Here is a 13,706-nt window from a genome sequence, read left to right on the forward strand (position 1 = left end):
GAACCACTAAAACAGGGAGGGAGAAAGGGGGGAAAGGTTGGAAAACTAACTATTGGGTACTATGCTCAGTACCTGGGTGACAGGATCATTCACACCCCAAATCCAGCATCATGAAATGTACCCATATAACACATCTGCACATGTACCCCCTGAACCTAACATAAAAGTTGAAAAAAAAAGTTTGTTATATCCTAAAAAATTTACAAATAATAAGACCTTAGTGTGAAAAGTGTTACTAAAATGAAATGTAAAATTCAGAACATTAAAAAAAAAAAATATATATATATATATATGTAGAGTCCCCACCTTGACTGCTATCAGCTTAGTCTAAGCCCTTGAGGCCTCGTCTTTTTGCTAGATTATTATAACAGTCTGCTAACTTGTCTTTCCTCCTCAATACAGAAGCCAGAGTGATCTTGTTAAAATATAAGTCCATCCTTTCTCTTTCAAAACTTTCTGAAGGCTCACCACCTCACCAACAGTGAAAGCCAACGTTCCCATCAAAGGAGGGATTTTTGCTATTTTTAGATATATCTGCAGCATTAGAGTAGTACCTGGCACACAGGAGGCACCCAACATTTGATGAATGAATGAATGAGATGGGAAGAGACAAGATAAGAAAAATGGGATGAGACAAGAAGGCAGAGTCAAGGTTAACTCCCAGTTTTTTAGCCTCCCACACATGGCACAACTTCTGCAGCTTGAGAATGTCTTCAACTCTACCTTGGAGAGTCATAAGGGGGTGGTAAGATGCTGCCGCCTACAACAGCCACACTCATGTGAATTTCTCTGTTCTCTTCCCACAGTTTAGAAAAGCTTTGGCCATCAAGTGCTTTCAGGCAGTGTGTCATTCTGGGTAGCTGAGTTTCTCAGTAGCTTCCATATTTGATGGAAAGTTTGAAAACACATGACGCCCTTCCCAGCTTCCTGCTAAATGATCAACTTCACCTTTTCCTGATGAGCTGGGGCCATGATTGTAAGCGAGAGTGACTGTACTGTGCTGAGGAGAGGAAACCCTCCTGGTATCCCGGGAAGTAGAGGGAAGTTTGTGCCTACTCCAAAGTCCCAGCCTAGGCTACCCTTGGAGCTTGTGTTCTGGTTATGAAAGTTGGATCATCCTTGCGATTAGGCTCCCAGCTGTCCTTCCGAGCATGGCCACAGTCCCTCTCCTTGCTTTCTAAAATGTTGCTTCAAAATAAGACCTCAGCTTGCCCTAGTTGTGATGAAATTAAAAGTGCATCCTAGTGTGGGGTTGTCCTACGGTTAAAGGGGCAAGAAGTGTTGTGCATAGAATGCAGGCATCAGTTGTAAGGTTTCTGATGGATGGATGAGTTTCCTAGAGAGCTGGTGTACTACCATACAACTCACAAGTGAAACTGCTTTTTGAGAAAGTCAGGGCCTTCTTCAGAAATGAAAGGTGGAAAAAGTTCTCCTCAGCATTCTAGTAGGTTTATTTGTCTAAAGTTCCAAGAGGAGAGGAATGGGGCTTCCAGGACTCCTCACGGAACTTTCCATTTCTCAGTAGATTCCGCTCTTCCCTGAGAGCCCCCCTCAATCTCCATTAATGCTTTGCCCTGTCTCCCACTTCCCATCCAGGGATGGTCATCCATCCCGCACTTCCTTCTTGCCTCTTCTGCATCAACCATCCTGCACTCCTTTATCCAGCATCTGCTCTGACCCAAAGTAGCAAATAAAATATTTTATATTTCTGTGCCATTTAGGCACCTGAAGGGTAAATTCTCTTCTTCAGTCCTTGTACAGTTTTTCTCAGACCTAGCTCAGGAGGAAGCCATCAAAAATTACTCACCTTCCCAGTCAACTCTCATCAGCCTCCCTTCCCCCATGTCTTTTCACCCCAGCAGTGGACAAAAGGGGGCAGAATTTGCTTCTTCCCCATCTAGACTTGCCTTTACCAGGTGGTCCACCTGCAAGACACTGATTCCAGATAACAAGTCCTGGAGCTGACTAGACCCCATGCCTCAGACCCCTTTGCTGTTCCTGATTCATATAGAACCCTCCCTGGCTACTCAGGCTTGGCTGGAGCCTCTCACCTCTACATTTAATGAAGGCCCTTCACAGGCCAGGCATGGTGGCTCACACCTGTAATCCCAGCACTTTGGGAGGCCAAGGTGGGTGGATCACTTGAGGTCACAAGTTCAAGACCAGCCTGGCCAACATGGTGAAACCCTGTCTCTACTAAAAATACAAAAATAAGCCAGGCATGGTAGCGCACACCTGTAATCCCAGCTACTCAGGGCTGAGGCAGGAGAATCATTTGAACCCAGGAGGCAGAGGCTGCAAGTGAGCCGAAATCACACCACTGCACTCCAGCCTGGGTGACAGAGCAAGCCTCCAGCTCTAAAAAAAAAAAAAAAAAAAAAAAAAAGGAAGGCCCTTCCTGAACTCCAGCAACACTAAAGAAAGGACAGATGTAACATTGCGCTTAATAGAAGATCCTCAAGGCGTCAGGATAGGAGGACAAAATCATTTAATGACATCTTTGAAAAACCTATCAAAGCGTAACAAAAACAGCTAGCATGTGTTCTATTTGGAGATAATGAGAGTTGAAACTGGGGTGGATGGTCTTCCATACACACAGAGATGATTTTATGACCAAAAGACAATTTTATCTTGATGGTTGTGATAGGCAGAATAATGGACCCCAAAGAGACCCCCGTCCCAGTCCCTGCAACTTGTAAATATGTTACCTTACATAACAAAAGGGATGTTGAGGATATGATTAAGTTCCCTGAGAAAGGGAGAGCATCCTAGATTGTCCGGGGCGGGGTGGGGGGCATCTAATTACCCAGTTCCTTGAAAGCAGGGAACATTTCCTGGCTGTCATCAGTGGGAGATGTGACCACAGAAGAATGGTTGGAAGGATGAGAAATTCCTGGTCTTAAAGATGGAGAGAGGGCCCAGGAGGCAAGAAATTCAGGCAGACTCGAGAAGCTGAAAAAGGCAAGGAAATCGATTCTCCACTAGAGCCTCTGAAAGGAATGCAGCCCTGCCCATACCTTGACCTTAGCCCAGTGAGACCCATGTGGGACTTTGGTGGAAGAGCTGCAAGATAACAAATTTGTGTTATTTTAAGCCAAACAAACAAACACACCCCTATCAACTGGAAATATTGTGGAAATGGATCTCTTGGCTACTCCTGCAACCTCAGAGCTGGGCCTTGGCCAGTGCATGCGGCAGACAGGAGAAAGAAGAGGTCAAGTTGGATGGACTGCCTAGCCATTTGGTCTGATACCTAGAGACGGTCTGGAGGGAGGGGTATATTAAAGTGGTAAAATCTATGGCTGCTAAAGTAATTGGCTTACTTTCCCTTCAGTCTCTGAGGCTTTTAGAAGGCCCCTGAACCAGAGGGCAATCTGCCCAAGGCTTCCTCTGAGCTCTGAGAGAGGCGATATTCAGCAGTCCTGCTTTCTGGCTGCAGGCTGGTGTCTCCCTCCACAGACTGGCAGGTTTACGTCAGTACATTCCAGCTAAGTCACTTCCTAGATAGCACTTGATGTCTGAGCCCAAGCCTTGCCCCAAAGGCAGGAGGCAGAAATGGAGCTGCTTTGGAAAAACAGGAAGGAAAGCTCATGGCAGTGGCCAGGATTCCCTCCTTTTATAGACAGGTAGATAATGGTAACCACAACTGACCTTTACAGACACTTCAAGTGTGCCGAGCACCATGCTAAACACTTGACGTGTATTCCCTCCTCTAAGGCAGTCTGCATGAGTAAGTCAAAATGGCATTTGCCAACAATTTCCTGTTCTTAGTACATTTATTTCAAAAAATGTCCAGATGCAGTGTGAGACCACAATAAAGCCACTCGCTTTTGCACAGATGCAGCGATGGTTCAGCCAAACCAGCAGAGCACACAGGGCTTCCCCCTGGAGCCCAGGAAGCTTTGTGGGCCCTTCCCTCCACCAGCCCTGGACCATAGCTCATTGGGACCTTGACAGGCTTCCTGAAATCTCCCCAGAGCCCCAAACCCACAGATGAGCAGGTTTGCAGGCTGCAGGCACTCTCCTCATTGACTCAGAAAATATTTTCTGGGCACATGGCAAGTGTCAGGCCCTGTTCTAGGCAGTTGGGATACATCAGTAAACAATACAGTGAACACTGCCCTCAAAGAGCTTAGGTTCTAGTGTTTGTGAGAGAGACATTGAACAAGAAACATAATAAATGACTAACATATAGCATGTTAAATCTGATAAGGAGCATGGAGAAGAGGCAGAGTGGGGAAGACGACTGCAGAGAGCCATGGGGCAGGGTGAGTTGCAATTGTCAATAGAGTGGTCACAGAGGGCCTCGTCAAGAAGGTGGCTTTGAGCAAAGACTCTGAGGAAGTGAGGGAGTTCATTGTGATGTCTACTGGAACAGCATTCCAGGCTGAGGGAGTGGCCAGTTCAAAGGCCCCATGCTGGGGAGCGTGCACATCTGTGTTGGAGGAAGAACAAGGAGACCCATGTGCCAGGAGTGGAGGGAGGGAAAGGAAGGTGGCAGCTGTGTTCGGAGAGGAGAGAGGGAGGCCAGACCATGGCGAGCCTGCATGGCCACTGCAGGGCCTGGTGAGATGCGAGCCTCAGAGGTCTTTGAGCAGAGGAGGAACAGAATTGACTTCCACCTCAGCAATGTTCTGTCTGTATGCAGCATTGAGAATGGAAGGAAGGTGGGCAAGGGTTAGCCATGGAGGAGGTGACAAGTGGCCAGTTTCTGGTTGTTTTTTTGAAAGTGGAGCCCACAGGACGTCCTGATGGATTCTGTCATTACCTGGGAGATCTGAGAGAAACCCCCCATAGAGGGCCATGTTTCTCCCTTTCTACACCACCAGTCAACATTTGAAACACTTTTTAGAAAGAGAGAATTTTCTTCACCTTGCAAGATCACTCCTAATAAAAATAGCAATGTTGCTACAAGAGGCCGGGCTGTTGGCCTCACTTGCTCATGAGCTAAGCCTTTCAGAACAGGCATCAAGTCTGTGGGTCGATAGAACCCCATCTCCACCTGGCTCCTGTGTGGTCCATGTTGCAAGTTTTCAGGAAGGAGCAGGAATTAAGGGTAGAGTTCCGAAACCAAATTGACTGGCTTCAAATCCCAACACGGACCTTTTTACTACATGTGTAAGCTTGGACAAGTGACTTTAAACCTCAGTTTAAAATATGGGTACAAAATTATAGCTAGATGGGAGGAATAAGTTCTAGTGTTCTATACCACTGTGGGATAACTATAGATAACAATAATACGTTATATAGTTTCAAATTACTAGAAGGAGGATATTGAGTGTTCCCAACACAAATAAATGATAAATGTTTGAGATGATGGATATGCTAATTACCCTGACCTGATCATCATACATTATAAGTACGGAAACATCACTATGTACACCATAAATATGTATCATTGTTATGTGTCAAAAATAAAATGAAGTATTAAAATAAATAAGATATTGGCAATAATCTATTCATCATTGGACTATGTGCATAATAACCATGCTAATGATGCCATATTTACATTCTGGGCACATTCTCAGATGTAGCCAAAACCAGCCAGGCAGGAGAGCAGGCTCTAGAAACTCTCCCAAGGCCTGCCTGAGGTAGGAGACCCACAGGACTGATTTTCCAGTCTTAGGCTGGTGAAGTGATGAAACTGGGTGCAACCAGCAGATGGTGCTTAAAGCAACCTCTAGTTGCCCTCATTCCTCATTGGCATGAGACACTCCCAGCAGTGCCATGACAATTTATGGCCTCTTTGCATAACAATAACCCAAAAGTTACCACCCCTTTTCTAGAGAGTTCTGCATAACCTGCCCCTTATTTTGCATGTAATTAAAAGTGGGTATAAGTACACAAGTGCAGAGTCTGGGCACACTGCCTGTGAGTTAGCTCTACTCTGCAAAGAGCAGTGCTGATTCTAACAAAGATTGCTGTCTAACACCACCAGCTCACCCTCAAATTCTTTCCTGGTGAAGTCAAGAACCCTCCCAGGCTAGGCTCCAATTTGGGGCTCACCTCCCCACCTACATCATGCCCAGGCCCGCTTCTCAAAGTGGCAAGCACACCCCCAAGTGAATGCTCAGTAGCATCACCTGGAAGCTGCCTGGCCTTCTGCCACAGCATAGAAATAGGTGTTCCCTCCACAGGAACCTCCAAGGCCACGACACCTTCGTGTTCTGTGCTGGTGAGGCTTCAGGAGGGCAGTACAGTCCTGAGGAGTCAGAAATCTCTACATGCCTAGAGATGGAATATGTAAATATTCTCACAGGAGTGGGGTTCCCCTCCTTTTAGATGGTTCTTGTTAACCTAGACCTGCTTAGGAGCAACAGCCAGTGTAATGAGTGAATCGACAAGCAAAAGATGCTGGATTCCTTGTGGGGATATACTATGGATGCCTGGGGTTCTGAACAATATTTATCATACCAAATGTGAGAATAGCTAAAATATCAACACTATGCTTCATTGACATTTGTTTTCTTTATCTGCTACCTCTCTCTTATTTTATTAAGTATTCCTTATGTTTCAGGATAATTTTCCCTTCAAACTGTAAGCAAATTCTAAGAAATAATTCATTAAAAAAAATAAAGCTGGGTGCAGTGGGACACCCACGCAATCTCAGTGCTTTGGGAGGCTGAGGCAGGAGGATCGCTTGAGGCTAGGAGTTTAATGCCAGCCTGGGCAACATAGCAAGACCCCTTCTCTACAAAAAAATTAACTGGGCATGGTTGGCACACACCTATAGTCCTAGCTACTCAGGAGGCTGAGACAGGAGGATCACTTGAACCCAAGAGTTCGAGCTGCTGTGAACCATGATCGTGCCATTGCACTCCAGCCTGGGCAACTAGAATGAGACCCTGTCTCAAAAAAAAAAACATAAAATAAAATTTAAAATGCCAGAAATAATTAAATGACTTCTAATCATTTGAAAGAGCAAAAGTACCAGCTGAATTGAAGCCAACTTAAAATTAAATTGCAGATAGTCTCCTACAGTCTAGATAACCAAGTGTAATGTAAACATTGCATTATTACTAGGAATGAATGGAGACACCTGAGATTTAGAAATGTATGAGGAATTGTGGAAGAGGTGGAGGTTTCCCTATATGACTAATTCTGGCATGGCTTCTAAATCAACTGCAACTTCTTTAGGACTCATTACCACAGGTATCTCCTGTCACTATCATATAACATGTCAGTGTCATATAACACACCTGCATGTGCGAGCATGCACTCACACACACACATACAGACACTGCAAACACATACCTTCATAATATGCATTCACACATCCACATATCTATGTGACCCAATGCACAATACACATTTCCACATACACACCCTACCTAACACACAGGTTTGGCAAACATATGCCCCCAAAACGTATGAACACCCACACCTCAAGAATATATGTGTATTTTCCAAACAGCAATACCACACATGAGCATAACACACCCACACAAATAATGTGTAACACACAGCTGCACCGCACACACTCCTACTCTGGCTTCCCTCTTATCCGTCACAGGCTGTAGTCTCAATACGTTGATAGAAGCAGCTCATTTGGGCAGGAAAAGTGCTGCCTTGACCATCGCGACTTTGGTTTTGCTTCAGCTTACAGCAGGGGTCTCCAACCCCTGGGCTGGTACTAATCCATGGCCTGTTAGGGACCAGGCCATACAGCAGGAGGTGAATGGCAGGCAAGCGAGCATTACTGCCTGAGCTCTGTCTCCTGTCTGATCAGCAGCAGCATCAGATTCTCATAGGAGCGAACCCTATTGTGAACTGTGTATGCGAGGGATCTAGGTTGTGCGCTCCTTATAAGAATCTAATGCCTGATAATCTGAGGTGGAACAGTTTCATCCTGAGACTATCCTCCTGTCTCTGGTCTGGAAAAATTGTCTTCCACGACACTGGTCCCTTGTGCCAAAAAGTTTGGGGCCTGCTGACCTACAGTGTCTCCCGTAATCTAGAAGCCTAACACAAAGAACCCAAAATCATCACAGTGGAGCCACAATCAATATCTTATTCCCGGGAAAGTTGTGAAGCCCTTTGAATTAAAATCAAGATAGTCCATGAACCAGAGATGGGACAATGAGTTCTTTCTGTAAAAAACTGAACATGGTGTTCACTGTTGATTTGATGCAATTTAAGGGCAGAGATGAGTGAAACTTGGCACAAGTGGTTTCAATGAAAAACGCTGTAACCAGAAAAATCATTCCATGTACAGGACTTGGTCTTGAATTCTCAATATATCCCTCTGTATTTTGTGGCTTTTAAATATATAAAAGTGTATTAGCTAGGATTTGGTGCAGCTGTCAAGTGGCGGGAAACTCAAAATAGTAGTGACTTAAACAAGAAAGAAGAGGGAAAGTAATTCTCTCTCATGTATATATAGAATGTCCAGGGCTGGCATGGTGGTTGCATCATCACTGGGGACACAGGCTTCTTCTCTCTTGTTTCTCCAACACCTTCAGCATATGGCTTCCACTTCAGGATCTAAGATGGCTGTTCCAGTTCCAGCCATCATGCTGACGTTCCAGTTCCAGCCATCATGCTGACATTCCAGCCAGCAAGAAACAGGAAGGGGAAGGGCATGCCCCTTTCTTTCAAGAGCACTTTCTGGAAGGTGACATGCTACACTTGCATGTACAACTTACTGATCAGAACTTAGTTACGTGAGCACACCTAGCTGCAAGAGAGGTGTAGACATATGGTATTTATTCTAAGTGACCATGTGCCAGTTAAAATTTGGGGTCTATTACCATAGGATAAAGAGAGTGGATATAAGAAGATAGCTATTAATTTCTACAACACATTTTTAAAGGATTAAAAATAGCCTTGGGAGCCTGGGCAGCATGGTGAAACCCCATCTCTACAAAAACTACAAAAATTAGCTGGCCGTGGTGGCATTAGCCTGTTGTCCCAGCTACTCAGGAGGATGAAGCAGGAGAATCACTTGAGCCTGGGAGGTTAAGGCTGCAGTGAGCTGTGATTGTGCCACTGCACTCCAGCCTGGGTGATAGTGAGACACCCTCTCAAAAAAAAAAAAAAAAAAAAAAAGCTTCCACCCAGAGGTAATCACTGAATCACTGTTAACATTGTAATATGTAGCGTGTGTGTGTGTGTGTGTGTGTGTGTGTGTGTACATATAATTTCTTTTACAAAACTGAGTCAATACCATATGCACTTTTTTGTTTGCATTTTGCAAATGTCTTTTTATGACTATGTATAAATATCTATCCTTTTTTAAAAAGCTCAAAAGAAAAATCTATGATTCGACCTAATAAAATAAGCATGTTATCCAAGACACTTACTAATACTTGCTTGATGCATCATTCAGTTCAGGGATCCAAGGAGACCATTTCACATCATGCAAAAAGCTGGGAGGAATTGAGAACCTATGAGAGGGCAGGGTCCCTGGCTCAAGGAACACATGGGGGAGTGGTGAAACCCCTGAGAATGCAGGTGTAAAGGATGGACTCCTGGTGAGACTCACCTCTCTGTCCCTGGGAAGGAAAAGTGGAGGGGGAAAGAGAGTACAAATTAATGCTGGTATCCTCCCTTTCTCCAGCCAAACCTTCAAGTGCTGCTAGTGTTGGCTGAAGAATTGAGCTCATGATATTTTGGGAAAATTATTTTATGAATTCTGCTGTTTATGATACTTAGGGCTTTATTCCCTTAGCAACTTCTCCTAGGACTTAGAATCCTTCTCAAAAGCTCAGAGGATTACATTTCAGATAAGCATGCAGAGTGGTGACTTATCTTAGCGGCAACTAAGAAATCTCAGTTCCTGTGTGCTCTCATTTAGTAGGCCTGCTTTATTGACTTGGTCCCCACAAATGTGTCACAGGAAAACATCTTTCTTTCTGCTTACCACTCCCTCGCTGTCTTCCTAAAGCATCAATTCAAATCAACTCGTCTGAGAATTCTCCTGTGGGTCCCTGCTTCCTCTTGCACCAAATCTAACCTTCTCTACTGAACTTGCAGCCCCCTCTGCGATCAGCTCACTGCTCCCCACTGCGGGCTCTTTCCCAGCTCCTGCATTGTACTGAAGCCAGCGACACTGTGGGTTCCTTTCCAGAGCTGAGACCTTTCTTTCTTAAGGAAGTGCGAATTTGAGAACCAGATGGACTCTATCTCTAATGAACTGTGTAATACTGAATGTTATTTAACCCCTTTGAGCCTCTGTTTTCTTGTGTGATCAATAATACATAGGAGAGAATAACAAAAATGGAATAATAAATATGGTCCTATAGGGGCGTGGCTGGGTCAAACCATGCACACAGAGTGCCCTGCATTGTGCCTGGCCCTTGGCAAGGGATTAAGTCACTGTGACATTCCTCTCCCCATGCTTTTCCTTTTCCCGTGTAGCCATTTTTCTGTTTAGGGCCTTTTCTCTGCTCAGTTCACAGCAGATTGTATCCTGCCTGGATGCCACTTGTTCTGGGTTGGTCTTCTTCACCTTGCTCCTGCTGGGCTGGGCTGTCCAGTTGTGCAGAGCCTGTTGGCTTTTCTTGCAGCTGAGGGTCTAGCCTCTGACCTTCTTAAGGAACTCTGTGCCAGAACTTGGTGGCTATGGTCTCCCAGCTGCCCAAAGGCTCTGCTGTCCTGATGTGCTAACACCCTTCTTGGATAAATTGCAGAGGCCTTGGCCGCAGAGTCAGCCTCTGGGCAGTCAGGTGGAGACTGCAGCCTGCCTCTGGACCTGCCCCCTTCCAGAACCTTTTATCTCCCCAGAAGTTCTTGGTCCTCTGTCTTCTCTAATAAATGACAGAAAAGCTCCACTGTAAAGCCATGGATGTGTCTTTCTGAGGTTAGAAGCCGCAGTGGACATTATCTTTTAAAACCACCTTTATAAAAATGCAATTTCCAGGACAATCAAAACTAAAGTTAGAAAAGGAAAAATGAAAAAAAAAATCCCTCAAATTGGACATACAAAGCATTACTATCTACAGTGGACTTCATCAGCTCTACAAGTACAGCATTAGGTCCTAACAGATGGGGTAAAGAATAGATCATTCAAATAAGAGGAAATTGAAATTGTCTTACAAAAAAGACAAATATTTAATGTTATTGGTAGTCAAATAAATATTAGTCAAATAAATGTAATTTAAATTTTTAATGAGGTACCACTTTGCTCATTAGATTGAAAGATTATTTTAAAATAGTAAAACCCAGTGCTGGAAAAGCTGCAGAGAAGCTGTTACATTCACAGAGTGCTATTGTCATTGTAAATTATTACAATCATTTTGAAAAGCAATTCGGCAGTGCATTTTAAGAGCTGTGAAAATGTTTCTGCTCTTTGACTGACAATTTTCACGTCAATAATCATGCAAAATAAAAATAATTATGTGCATGAAAGTAATCTTTGTAGGGTTATCTACAACAGCAAAAATACACGCAATCTAAATGTCAAACAGAAGGAGAATGGTGAATTAAACGTTGCCCCGTGCCCTCAATGTAATATTGTGCAGCCATCAAAATAATCCTTCCATTTACCATCCATATTTATCTGATATCTTCATCCCCACATTGTGCAATGAATTAGGAGGCAATCCCTTGGTTTTCTGGCCCCCTAATTATCAATCATGTGTGGCCCCATCTGTGCTTGTCATCCTGCCTCTGCCCACTTTCTCAGGTTAATCTCTCCACCTGTCTTGCAGACTTTCCCTATCTTTGTTCCCCACCATCTCACTCCCTCAATTACCTCCTCTCCCAGAAATCAACCTCAGCCTCTTGGCTGTCTCTTTTCCCTTCTTGTCGCTTTCATTTTCAAGGAAAGCTCTCCCTTGTACCTACATCTCTATGTAGCTACTGCCCTATTGCTCCCTCCCACTTTAAGCCCACCTTCTTGTTAGAGACACCTGCACTGACCTTTCTCACCCCTCACCGACACCCATTCACTTCAGCCTGGCTGCCCTGTGCTTTCAGCAAGGCCACCAACATCCTGGTTGCTGTGTTCAGTGAATAGTTTTTCCTTCTTGACCTTAGCTCATTTAGCCTCCCAGGGTGTACTTTGACTCTCCTTCTCCTAAAACTGCTCTTCCTTTGATTCCCACGGCCCACTCTCTTGTCTCCCACAGTCTTGTCTCCCTCACTGAGGCTGGGATTCCATCATATGTCCTGCCTTTCTCACTGCTCTTCTCAACATCCTTTGTCGTTACCTCTTCCTCTACCCATCCTGTAAAAACAGTATTCCCGAAGGGACTGTCACTGATCCCCTTCACTTAGGTTCATCAACTCTTTTCAACTGGAGTCAGACACGTGGGATTCAAATTCTGAATTTCTCACTTTCCAAACATGTGGCAAAGTTGTTCCACCTCTTAAGCATCAGTTTTCTTTCCTGTAAAATGGAGATAATAACAGAACCCACCCCATAGCATACCTAGTAAATGGTACAAATTCAATGCATGCTAGCTATTCTTCTTCTTATTATTATTATTATTATATGATACCCTACTCTATTTTTTCAGTCTAGACTCTGCTGAGCTTCAGAGTAACTCTTGTATTCAGTGTCCTACTGGAGGCATTTGCCTGGCTGTCCTTCCTCAAACTCCATATGTCCACAACTGCATGAACAATTTAGCTCCTCCCCAACCCCATTCCTGACCATATCTGAAAACTGGGAGACATCCTTGATACCTTTTCTCCCTTTATCTGTATTTTTCTCCCCAGGCACGTCCCATAAAATACTCCAGGTGGATTTCCCTAAGCTCATGCCCCAACCACCAGAATGGTGAAATGCTAACGTTGTAAATGCGGGAAACTCCAAGATCATAGAGGAGCCCAGGGCTGTAAGATAAAAGGAGCTGGGGCCCCAGACTGACCATGTGAAAGGCTGCCTGCCTGGCAGAAAGGCCTGCTTTGAATTTCATGTAAGAAACAATCCCCTAGTACTTTATGCCACCAAGATTTTTGAAACTATCTTTCACAGCAACTAGACATGCTTTAACTAATATAAGTCCAAAATATCTGAAGGATTCATGAACTACTCCAGTCCCCTCTGTTACAACCCTCTGTTAAGCTTTCATAATCCTTTTTTTTAGTAGATCATTGTAACAGCCTCCTAACAGGTTTGCCTGACTTCACTCCTACCTTTCTCTAATCCATTCTCCATACAGTTGTTGGTGGGGCCTTCATAAATGGTTAGAGGATCCCAAGTTTGATTTTATCAACCATTCCTGCTTAAGGAGATCTGGCACTGATTCCCCACTACCTTCATATAAAATCCAACTCCCGCTATGCCATAAGAGGCCTTTCATGAATTGTCTCCACCTACCTGGTGTATCTGTGCTTCTGTCCTTTTGTCTTCCTGGCCAGCCAGAGTTAACTACCCACAGTCTCAGTGCCTTGTGCCAGGCTTCCTTGACTGCAAGCTTTTGAGTATGCAGCTCCCTCAGCCTGGAACACTTCCGTGTCTTCCTCACCTAGATAACAGTTACTCATCTTTTAAGATTCAGCTCAGGTGTCACCTCCCCTGAGAGGCCTTCTGTGACTCCTCCAGGCTGGGTGAAAGTCTCCTGAGTGTCCTCATTACCCTTATATTCACATCTTTTATAACATGCATTACACTGTCCTCATAAAATCTGTTTACTTGTCTCTGAATACAGACAATATTTTGGCGTCATTTTCTAGCACAATGTATAGCATATAGTTAGCACTCAATAAATGCTTATTGAGTCAATGACTAGGCAAAGTATAAAAACATAATTACAATG

This window comes from Gorilla gorilla, chromosome 5 (assembly GCF_029281585.2).
Source record: "Gorilla gorilla gorilla isolate KB3781 chromosome 5, NHGRI_mGorGor1-v2.1_pri, whole genome shotgun sequence".
Lineage (NCBI taxonomy): Eukaryota > Metazoa > Chordata > Mammalia > Primates > Hominidae > Gorilla > Gorilla gorilla.